The 12156-nt window shown below is 49.9% G+C and overlaps 1 long non-coding RNA gene across 1 annotated transcript; it reads right to left on the reverse strand.

Moving 5' to 3' along the window:
- Positions 1–7921: 7921 nt before the first annotated feature.
- LOC139801553 (uncharacterized) lies at positions 7922–12111 on the reverse strand. The gene is made up of 2 exons (XR_011728233.1): positions 11402–12111; positions 7922–10667 (listed from the first exon to the last, which is right to left on the reverse strand). It is a non-coding gene; the product is annotated as an uncharacterized lncRNA (long non-coding RNA).
- Between the last annotated feature and the right edge of the window lie 45 nt (positions 12112–12156).

Genomic DNA, 12156 nt, shown 5'->3' on the forward strand with positions numbered 1-12156 from the left:
ATCCCTGGTCTCTGCCCTGTGCCTCAGTTTCCCCACCAAAATCAGATTGATGTTCATCCACAGCAGAGCCATGCAGTGAGGCTCAGCCCATAGCTGTCAACTTGTTGGAGGCCTTCACACCTTCCACCATCCATCACCATCCAAAACATGAATGAGGGAGGGTTTTGCAGTGCAAAGAGCAGGTCCCAGGCAGGGAGAGACTCTGCCCTTTAGGGCTCAGACCCTTTCCCTGCTCACCTCCCCTCCTCCAGCTACAGCCTGCTTTTCCCTCCACTCCTTCCTGCACAGGCCAGAAACGGAGCCAAGTTAATAATTCAGATGACAGAATTAAACTGATCCTGATTAGAAAAAGCCTTTACCCTGAAGAGAGCAAAATCTGGCTCCGTGCTGCCAGTAACCCAATAGTCTCCCACGGCCGCGGCAGCAAACCCGAAACCTGCCCGCAGGCAAAGACACTTTGTCTCGAAACAAGGGAAGTTAAATGTGTCTTAATGGGAATTTTGACACGTTTTGCTTTGATTTCGCTAATGTTACAGAAGTAGCTGCTAGAAAATATTCCAACCTCCCCCTCTGAGGGGCCGGGTGCTGGCCTGTTGGGGCACACTGCCCAGCCAGGTCCTTGGGGAAGAGATCATGGATGCAGGGAGAACAGGCCTTGGTACCCAATCTTCCCACACTTACCTGGGTGCCATTACTTCATCATGGGTTCATCAGGGAGTCAGGAACCCACAAATTCCCCCCAGTGGGCAATGACACCAGTGGAGCAGCCATCACCAGGGATGGGAACTGTTCTTGCCCCCTCATAGGGGAAAAAACAGGGGGCTAAATCAGGGGGTCTGGCACTGTTTGAGCACTGAGGATACAGAGCTGGGCTGTGGGCATCCCAGGAGACCCACTGAAAGATCATCATGAGATACAGAGGGGGAAAAAAAAAAAAAGGATGCACGGGAATTGCTGCACAGAGAGATGCTAAACCAGCACCCACCTCTGAGACTTTTCAGGAGGTAAAAACAGGTTGTCCCCAGTATGGGCCAAGGCAAATCAGGATCCTTCTCTTCCCATTTCCACTTCATTTGTACTGTCCCAGTGTGATGGGTTGGCCACTCCATGCAGGAACAACACTGGCTCTGCACAGACATGGCACTGACCAAGCAACAGATGCTGTGGATGTGTTGCTCCCACATCCACAGACACTTCAGGAGAAACCCCTGGGCCAGGGGGAGCAGTGAGGGCTCCCTTTTATCCCCAGGGAGCCTCCTGGCAGCTCCACCTGGGGTCTTTCCTCCTTCTTCCTTTCCAGCCCCAGGCCAGTCTGTCTCACCCACCCTGGGCAGAACAGGGTTGGGTCCAGTGCAAGCAGGATGGTGACATGAGCACATTTGCAACTTCCTGAGGTTTCAGCTGTTTTTTCCATTTGGCACCAAAACAGCAGCCGGTGCTTCCCTGGTCCTCAGTGACTTGGGGCTAGGGAGTCCTCCTATATGTTAAATGAACCCCAGAGACATTTCAGGAGCATTTTACACTAAATGCTCCTGGGGAAATGCACTGGGAGGGGGGAGAGGTACTGAGGTTTTGTTAAAACCTCAGGGCAGCAGGAGAAGGATATGCCTGGTGTGTGAATGCCTCCTGTCCACACTGGTGAGCAGGAGCAGCCCTGATGGATGCAGTTTGGGTTTTAACTGCAATTCTGATGAAAAACACCACATACCTCCTAATCCCAGGCACTCTGTGGGCAAGCAGGGTTTCCTTGGCTTTCCAGGCCCAGGTCAGCCAGGTGGTCACTTTACTGATCTTGAAGCACATCCCTGGCCGAGCTTTGGAGTGGAGCATTTGGGTACCCACTGCAAAGGCTGAACTGAGAAGAGGGGAGAAAAAAACTGATGCAGATAGGACAGCACTAAATTTAGCAAGGCTGAATGCAACTACCTCCACTGATAGAAAACAAACAAACAAACAAACAGCTGGGGCTGTGGGGGTGCAGGAAGAATTTCTGTCTCCCTACAGATGATGTTCACTTGCAGCAGCTTTTCCCATCCCTGCTCCATTGGCCCCATCTCCACCCAGCTTGCTGCAGCCCACATTTGTAAGCTATTTTTTGTTGTTTTAACACAATGCTGCAATTCTAACCCAGAGCCTTGGATTGTCAAACAGTTTTTCTTTTCTTTTCTTTCCTTCAGAAAAAAAATACAGCTGAACTAATTTGATGAAAGGGAAAAATAAAATCTAAGCCAGACTAAACACATGCAGTTCCTACCTACAGCCAGGGCCCAGCTTCTCCCAGGCCAAAGTCAACACATGTCAATTTTTAACATGACAGGGCTTTAAAAGGGAGGTTTGAGCCCTGGATGAGAGGCGGCTGGAAAACATTAATAACAAGGTCTGTCAATTAAAGGCAGGCATGACAGGCCAGCAAGACATGGGCTGGGGGTTTTCCCTTCCTCCCTTCTTTTAATTTAGGGAAAAAAAAAAAAAGAAAGAAAAAGAAAAAAAAAGTGATTTATGAAGAAACCTCCATTCATCATCATAAAAAAAAATGCAGCCATGTTACCAAGAGAAGGACAAGCTTTGTTGAGGAGACTTGAGAATAGCCCAGCAGGCAAGGGTCATGATCAGGGGATTAAGGAAACGGCTTCCTCAAGGGATATTCCAGCAACCCCACCAATCCCAGTTCACCTGTACACACAGCAGCCCAGCTGCTTCCTAAAAGCACCACCACCATCCAGTGGGATTTGCAGTTACTGTGCTGACCTGACTAGGTGGTGATGTGTTGTACTAGAAATGGCTATTTTGGGTCCTGGCAAAATAAAGCCTGCTTTTATCAGCCCCACAGGAAACATTTCTATGGCTGCTGTGGGCTGGGCAGGTTTCTGCCCCAAGCCACCTACTGGGCTTCAAAACAGCTGGAAAAAACAAGGGAAAGGGGCAACAGAAGCCTGAACAACCTTTGGAGATAAAGGTAAAAATGAGTGAGAAGATAGGTAAGGGGGAGGAGGATAGGTAAGGAGAAGATAGGTAAGGGATGAATGGCAAAAGGGCTTTCCTCCTGAAGTCCTGGGAACATCCACTCACTGTGCTGGGAGGAGGTTCCTGTGCTCCAGAGAAGTGGTGTTGGCTTTCAGCTGGGCAAACAGGCAAAGATTCAGCCCAGAGGGAAACAGCAGTTTAATTTCACCTTCAACTCCTAAATAAATACTGTATCCACATACACACACTCTGCACAGTATATACCATGCTGGTGTGCATTACACATCCACGCAGGACAGGAACTGTCTGGTGGACCATCTCCAGTATCCCCCACTGCAGTATCCTGCCCCCAGAGTGGCTCAGGCAGATGCTCCAGCAGGTATTAAGAGCCCACGGTAGTCAAACACAACTGTTCTGCCTGCCAGCATCAACTGTCTCAGTCTTTTAAGGGGAGAGGACCTTCCTGAAGACCCTCCAGGAATGGACATCATGTCCACCATTGACCTGACAGTTGCCTGCACAGGGCTGGACCAGCACACTCTGAGAGGCTGCTTGGGTGTGTGGAGGCTTCAAGGGCCAGAGGTGCAGAATGAGGCTCTGCCACCTCATGTGCCACTTGCCAGAGCACAATAGGTGACCTGACCTCCAGCCCTGCTCTCAGGCTGCGTTTCACTTTCTCTGACCCAGCAAAAAACCCCTCTTTCCAACATGCATGGGAGTCACTTTCCAAGGATGGGCAGAGTCAGCCTAGGATGATTTTTTTCAAACAAGACCCAGTCCTGGCCCATGAGGGGATGAAAGTCTCCTGGGCTCAACTAGATAACATCTCCCTCTCTGTTGGGTGCAAAATGAAGTTATGTGGAGCTCTTTCTCATTAACTTGCCAGACCAGGCACACCAGGCAAGGTGTAACCGGTGCCTTCAGCCCAGTGAATAATAAATGCACCCAGGATACAGAAACCCTGCAGGAGAGCCCAACCCTGAGCTCCCACACTGGGCACAGCCATGCCAATCCTCCCCATTTGGGGCATGACAGTCTGGCTGCCCAGCTTTGGCCACTGCCACACCATCATGGGCCATTAGCACAGCCCCCCCACCTGAGAGATGATGTTCAACAAGCCAAGCCAGGCACTCCTGTCCCAAGGAAATGGCAACTTTCATCACCAAAAAGCTTTTGAAGGCAAAGCTCAGAAAGCTTTTGGCTGTCCCCACTCTGCACCCTCAGCTTCTGGGAAGTGTTTCACCGATACATCCCACTGCCATGGCCCTGGCAAGGGGGCTGTTGGCAGCCCTGACAGCACTTCCACAAGCAGCAGCTGGAAAACACCATCCTGAATAACAAGAGCACCCTGGCTGAAGTCAGTAGTAGCTGCCTGTGCTCTTCAAGCTAATCACTGAAATAACTTGAGCCATTAGTTCTGGTGGCTGCTCCCAAGCCCCCTCTGCCACCTGCATTGGGTGAGTGCCAGCTGCCAGCTCGCTCCAGCCCCGTGATTCCCAGGACAAAGAAGGAGCAGCACGGGAGGAGTGGCACAGGTGGGTGGCACTGAAGATGATTTATGCCTTTGCAGCAGGTACGTTCCTTGGATTTTCCAAGATACAGTCAGCCACAGGTCGGTGAACAACAGCTGGGAGGAGACTGGGCCAGCGGAGCAAATGGCTCTGCAGCCAGCAGGAGCTGCCCATACATCTCAGCCTTGATGGCTGCCTGGTGCCACTGTGTCCACACTGTCCTCAAGAACACAACTCCATGCCCCAATCATTTCACATGTGCTATTCTCATAATTCTCCAAATATCCAGCACAGCATCATGTGCTCTCCTCCTCTTCCCTTCCAGGCAGGCAGAGCTGTGGTATCACCTAGGAGGATCCCACAGTACAGGGGAAAAAAAACTGAAGGAGACCCTTTTAAATCAAGTTCACAGCCTGCATCAGGAAAGGTCATCCTTCCCACACCCCAGATAAAGGATACAGATGTTAAACTGATGCCACATTTGATCTCAGCCAAGAACCCAAGAGGGTTTAAAAGATTCATTCATCTCAAGCTGTAAGCAAAGCTTATTCTCACTAATCTGGATAATTACTCCACTTCTCCCCAACCATGAGGAGCAGCCAAGCAATAGCAAGGCTTCCTCCCTCCACAGGACCTTGCTCAGAGCAGGGATCAGACATTTGCAAGAAACTTCCTCTTTAAAGTGGTGCTGCTGGGAATACTGGCCTGGATTCAGCAGGATTGCCTTGGACTTGAAGTAGGACCTGGCTCCAGGCTCTTCCCACTTGAGATGAGCACCTGTGATCTGAGAGCACTGGGGCTGCTGATGTCACCATAACACCAGGAAAATACAAAGTCATGAGGGATCAATAGGATTTAAATCTGTCTCAAACACCACAAGATCTTTTCAGACACAGCAATAGAGACAAGGATAAATTAAGCATCTCCAGTGCACTATTTAGTGAACAATTAGCAGAGAAAAGCTGCCCATGAGAGCCTGATGGAGCGGAACGAGATTTTCTTCCCAGAGATGTCTGCTGGAAACAGCCTGAAACATTTCCATTTCTGTTGCCTTTTAATAGCAAGGTCAGCTCCTTTCTTCCTACCCCAACATCCTCCATCAGGGCCTCTTTCTGGGAACTCACAGCAATATACCAGATGTCACTGAGAGAGACAAAAACAACTGGGGGCTAAACTGGGGCATTTTACCACTGCCCTGAATCCCAAACCACACAGCACCAGGCCCAGGGGGGAGGGGGAGCAGAGAGCATCCCCTTGGTGGCACTGCCAGCCCCCTGAGCCCCTCAGGTTAGAAGGAACCCCTTCCTCCCAGGCACAAGCAGCCACCCTGATCCTGCAAAAAGCCACATGACAGCAGCCCCCAGGCTTCCCCCAAGCACTCATCAGCCACTGGAAACAACCTAAATATTTGCAGCCCAAAGGCAACTTCAGTTTTTTCCCCTCATTTTTGCCCTGTGCTGGGTATGAATAGCAGTCAGAGCACCCAGCATGGCTCTTAGGAGTTCCTGGCAGCCCTGACTGGCACCAGCACACAAACACCACGACTTGCTGGAGGACAGGGACCCTCACACTGAGCTTCATCACAGGCTCCCTATAGCACCCATGCTGCCAGCAGCAGGGCAGCTCAGCCTCTACCTAACCCCAGCAGCAGATTACACAAGAAAACCAGAGCTGGGAGAGGAGAACAACACCTCACCTCAAGAAGAGAGTGCTTGCCCCCTAGGCAGGGGGACACCCCTCTATTACCACTCCCAGGTTTCTAAAAGCTTTCTCAGGGCTGCAGGCCTCGGACATGCAAAAAACACGTCAGCTGCTGCCCAGGATGTAGCAGAAAAGAAAAAAAGAAAAAACCCACAAGACTTAAAAAAATTAAACCCACCTACATATTGGTGATGCTCTGAACTCCTTCAAAATTTTACTTTAGGGTCCTATTCCAGGCTTCTTCTCTTCAGTACAAACCAGGAAACAAAAAATATAGCCACATTAAATAATAATAACTTTAAAACGAGAGATGAAACCTCCAGATCCCAGTATCTAAGGCTTAAAAACAAATAGCTTTGTATTAGCCCTAAAAATGCAGCCATCTACCCTCCACTGAAAGGTGGAGGTAGAGAAGCTAAGGGGAGGAGCAGGGTGCAGGGTGGGGGCTTTTATGGGTGCACAGGTGCCCTGGGTCAGCAGATCCACAGGTGGGGAAGCCACCCTTGCAGTCCCCTCCCCAGTGTGCCATGGACAGCAGGAGCTGCTGATTGTTTTCAGGAGGTGGGCATGGCTCTGGCCACAGCTGGACATCACTTACCTGCAAACAGCTTATTGAAAACACCTTCGGGTACATGGAGAGATGGGAGAATGAATTAAAAAGAAAATTCCTTCCATCTTTCTGCTACTCATGAGCTTCTCCCCTTTTGCACATATTTCCAGAGCCTCTATTTTTCCACATTAAAAGGGGCTGGAATAAATGTCACAATACAGCAGGTACCATGAACAAAGCCACAGCTGCAGATGGCCATATGTGCAAATTCTCTCCCTCGATTTTCCAGGTTTTCAGGAGTGACCTTGGAAAAAAGAGTGAGCCATAGTTTTTATGTCATGGGGGAGAACACGCTCGTCACCATTCAAACTGTCTGAAGGCTGCCTGGGTTTTATTTTATTGCATTCCTTGGTGGCACCAAGATCCATCTGAATTATGTTGCTAACTGCATTAAAACAAAACAAAACAAAACAAAAAACCAAAAAAAACCAAAAAAAACCAACGAAAAAGTGACTTTGTTTTTCCCTCTCCACACCACGCTGAAGACTCATGGGAGTACTTGTGTTCAACACTTGTTTGGTTTTTTTTTTTTTTTTTTGTAGCGTGCAATAGCTGAAACTTGCAGGAGAAAGGATTGAGCCCCTCACCAGGACACACTAATAAATAAAAATGTCTAATCATGGCAAGATTAAGTAGATGCAGCCTCTTGAAATGCCTGCAAACCTCTAGCGAGTTTATATTCATTCTTACAACGCGGTGCGGGGTTGGGCTGTGCCGTCCCGTAGCTGCCAGCCCCTGGGATGCCCTCCGCGCCGTGGGGAACACACGGAGCCCCCCGGGCACATCCCATCCCATCCCATCCCGCCGACCCCGGTTCGCCCCGGTTTGCGGGCCGGGGGCTGCCGAGCGGGGCGGCCCCAGCCCCCCCACCCCGGTTCCGCCGCTGCCTCACCCGCCGTAGCCAGAAGGTGACGCCGTCCGCCTGCAAATTGCTCCCAGCCCAATTAGGCGGCCGGTATCGGCTGCAATCACGGCTGCTGATAGAGATAAATGGAGAAGGCACTATCTGCCCAACAATAGTGGGTGGTGGTTTTTTCTTTCTTTCTTTTTTTTTTTTTTTTTTTTTTTTTTTTTTAAGGGTAAAAAAAAAAACCTGTGATGGGGGGGAGGAAAAAAAAAAAAAAAACAATTGAACTTTTCATCAGCTGCTAATCATTATTTTTTTATTGCTTTGCTTAGCATTTTCTGGGGAATAAAACCTCAGAGGAGCCCAGTCTTTTGTGGAAAATGAAAGGGCATATAAAAAAATGAATGTACATGGATTCTAAATATTTCAGGTTGTATGACTTTGTGTTTGACCTTAGCAGAAGATGAACTAATCCTGCAATATAATAGACTTTCATAGAGATATGGAAAATGGCTGCTTTTTTATCTCAGTTGCCATGGGAACCATCAGAGAGAAGGCCTAGCTGAGATGCAATAGAAGGTTATTAAATGTGTGCTTGTGTATATTGGAAAAATACAGCTTTTTGTCATCTTGTGTCACTCATAGGTCTTTAATACGTAATGGTTAGGTTATTAATAAACTAACACAAGTCCATTTTTTACAGGGAACAACTGTGAATACAGCCATAAAAAATTAGTACAAGTTGAACATTTGCAAAACTCTTGAGTATGGGCAGAGGCTGGCTGGGGCTGCTGCTTGCCTGAAACTTCCCACAGAAGTTTCTCTCCCTTTCCAGGCAGGGGACAGATGAGTTTTGCTGGACAGGCAAAAGGTGTCAGGACGCTGTGGATGTCCTGTCCCCAGCCCAACCCAACCTGAACTTGCTTGACCCCTGGGCTGGGAGTCCAGGGTAGCACTAGGGGCGTAGACTGGGCTGTGGTGCCATGAAATAAAATGTCACCCTCTTTGGTACCTGGACACCGACTGGATCAGGCAATCCTGGGGAAAGAAGGGTGGGTGAGAACTGAGAGGTCTCTCCCTGGCTGGGGGATCTGCCTCTGTGGACCTGAGGGTTGCACAGATTAGCTGGGAGGCATTTACTGTTATGGAGAAGTTTTGAGGAGATAAGAATTAAAAAACAAAACAAAATAAAAAACAAGAAAACTTGGTGGAAATATAGAGAGAAATTAAAAAAAAATAAATAACAGGAAGACAGACAGACAGAAATAAAGAAACAAACAAACAAACAAAAAAAAGCCTGATACAGAGCTGGAAGGAGCAGACTTCACATTAACTCCAGAAGGGAAGAAGGACTCACTTCCTGAGGGTTTTTGTGTTTGCTCGTCTCCCCCAGGATCACCAGTTGCTCCCCAAATTTGTGCTGCCCCAGTTACCCTGTCCTGCCTGCAGCTGGGATGTGGGGAGATCACCCAGCACTTCTGGGAGGGCTGGAAACCAGTCCCAGGCTTTGGGAGACCCGAGAGACTGGTCAGGCTCCTCACTGGGCTGCTGAGATTTGTGGGGCATGAGCTGTGGGGAGCACCAGGAGGTTTTGCCAGACTGCTCCAGCCAGGCCCCGAGGTGGCTGAAGGCTGGGGCAGGAGTTGGGCACACATGAGCCTCAAAGAGGCTTCCTGGAAGAACAGAAGTGCCACCACACAGCAGGAGCTCAGCACCCTTGGAGCAGTGATCCTGGGTGGGGGCAAGGGCAGCTGTGGGCACAGGAGTGAGCATGAGTCTGAGCCGATGCCTGGGGTGCCAGGATGATGCTCACACCTTTTCTCCTCTCCCTGCAAACCTAAGAGAAGAGCAACCCTAAATTTCCAAGCGTGCCGTGCAACAACACCTTTCAAGGTGGATCATAGTCCCACCCTGGTCTCCCGGGTCGGGGACAGGCAGGGGACACTCTGGTCACTTCACGGAGTCCACAGCAGAAACCCGGGTGTGCTAGGAGCCTCGGGGACGTCCCAGCTCAGCCGGGGGCACCCCGCATGCACAGCAGCCCCGCGTCCATGCATACTAAGTAAAGCAAGGAATACATAGATTTTGCCTATCTGCCGATCAAACGCGGAGATCTGCTCTGGTAAATGATGCATTAGATGCGGTGGCTGTATTTGTTGTGTGAGTTTTGAAAGGGTTCCGATAATCTGGAAGCGAGAGATAAGGAACACCATTTATTCAGCAGCACTTTGGAACCAATTTTCAACCCTGTTCAACCCCATTCTCCAGCAGCCTCCAGGAGCCCAGGAGATAAGGATTGGGCTATTCATTATCTTCACAAGGAACAAAGATTAGCTAGCAGAGATGAAAAATTACCCCTGGATAGTAATAATAAGGAAGCGAACCTGGAGAGTTGCTGAGCCTATATTCTCCCTGCTGCTGGTGCTGCTTCTTCTCTTTTTAAATTCTCTCCCTCTCTTTTTTTGTTGAATCAATATTGAAAAGGTTGGGGGGTTTTTTTGTTGGTTTTTTTTTTTTTTTTTTTAAGAGGGGGAAAAAAAAAAGAGCCTTCCCCACCGTCTATCATATTTTTTCAATATGCAGAATATGGTTGTTACCGTGGAAGAGGGCAGAGCACCGTCCCCCTTCCTCCCAGACTTTCAGATGACATCTTTAGCACGGAAGCTGAACAGCAGAGGAAAAAAAATCCCTTCTCTTCCAGCGGGCATGAGGGGAATGTCGCACATTTGCACTCCCTCTGGCCCCAAATGCCTCTGGTGGAACTTAAGGGCTGGTCCCAGCCCCGGGACATCCCGGCCGGCGAGCAGGCAGCAGTGCGGAGAGCCTCGGGCTGGGCATCCCCGCGCCCCCGCAGGGCTCAGCCCCCCAAGCCCCGGCTCGAACACCACCGTCTGCCCCCGCCTGGGGAAAAATCTGCAGGCTTCAAAGCCTGCTTTTCCCGTAGTTTTTCGGTATGAGCGACGGTGCCTCGTTTTAGAGTCGTTCCGTGCAGGGGCGATCCCAAGGCGCGATTGGCAACAGAGTCTCCCTCTTCCTGAGCACAAGGGAAAAAAAAGAGGGGGTTATATATATATATATATATATATATATATATGTATGTATATTTTTTAATACCGCATTCTTCTATATTTTTCCCCCTGCATAAATCTGGCGGTGTATCTGCTCTCAGAGGATGAAGGGTAATATAGGAGGAGTAATTAAAACACTTACTTTGGAAATGGGCTGCGTGGGGCTGATAAGAATTATCTGCTGCATATCAAGGACCCTTTTTCCTCCGAACCATATCACAAAGACAGATAGAAAATGCCAGCAGAATAGGATTCGCCCCCCTCTTTTCCCTGCTCACATTTTTACCTCCATTATGATGATAATTTCGCTCTCGCGAAACTTTTCTCCTTCCCTTCCTGAACCGCATTTCGTTATCCCGCTCCCGCAGGGCCCCCGCCGGACGGTCCGGCCTTTGTCTCCCCGTTAATACGGTTTTCCCGCAGCCCCGGGCGGGTGTCCCGCCAGCCCCGCCCGGAGAATCGCGCCGCACCCCGCGGCGCCCCAACGCGGCCCCTGCGGCCCCCCACGGCGCAACCCCCCGCGGCCGGCCCCGGCGCCCACCACCCCATCCAGCCACCGGGCGCGGGGTGTCCCCCAGCCCCGCAGACACACCCGTACCCAGCAGGTGAGGACTGCCGAGCCAGGGCTGGGGCGCGCAACCATTTCCAAAACCATTCGTTCTGCTCGAATTGCCTAGTGGGCTACGAGATACGTATTTACCGTTTCTTTCCTAGCTATAGCAATGACTCGTCGCGTAATATCTGCTTGTGCCTCTTCCAGCTTCTCCTCCGCCTCCCTTCCGTGCAGGTGCATAGCCCGAAAGACTCAGTTTGGGAAGGGAGAATGGGGAGAAGAGACGAGGTTATGTATGCAAAAGCCAGACTGCCCAATAAAAAAAAAAAAAAAAAAAGCAACACCCCCCCCCCCCCAAACATTCCTTTCACTAAGGACTGGAAACAAAATTAATACGAATAGTAATAATTTCTACGAATAATTGATCCTACAAAGCGGCTGCCCCCACCCCACCTTCCTTGGGATCCGGTGGGAGAAGCGAGTGGCTGGGGAGAGGCAGGGGCTGAAGCTCGGCGGATCCCGCTCTCCCACCGCCTGGGATGTGAGCCTGTGTTGTTGGTATTATATCAATTCATTTAAAATATGAAAGTCAAGTCGCGTAGACTGTGACAGCAACCGTAACAAAAGGTGCAAGCAACAGACAATGTGATGTGCTTGTACAGATATTGTAATGATGCAAATGAAGTGGAGGGGACGAGCCGCCTTATTATGTACATAAATACACAGTGGCTCGCTGTGCCATCCTTGAATGCAGGAGAGTGAGAGAGAGAAGGGGAGGGAAAGAAGGGAGAGAGGAAAAGAGACGGAGGGAGGGAGGGAGGAAGGGAAGGGGGGAAGGAGCGAAGGGAGTAAAAAAAAAAAAAAAAAAAAAAAGGCTCAGCTCGGAAACTGCTGCCAGTTTT

Source organism: Heliangelus exortis, chromosome 12 (assembly GCF_036169615.1).
Source record: "Heliangelus exortis chromosome 12, bHelExo1.hap1, whole genome shotgun sequence".
NCBI lineage: Eukaryota > Metazoa > Chordata > Aves > Apodiformes > Trochilidae > Heliangelus > Heliangelus exortis.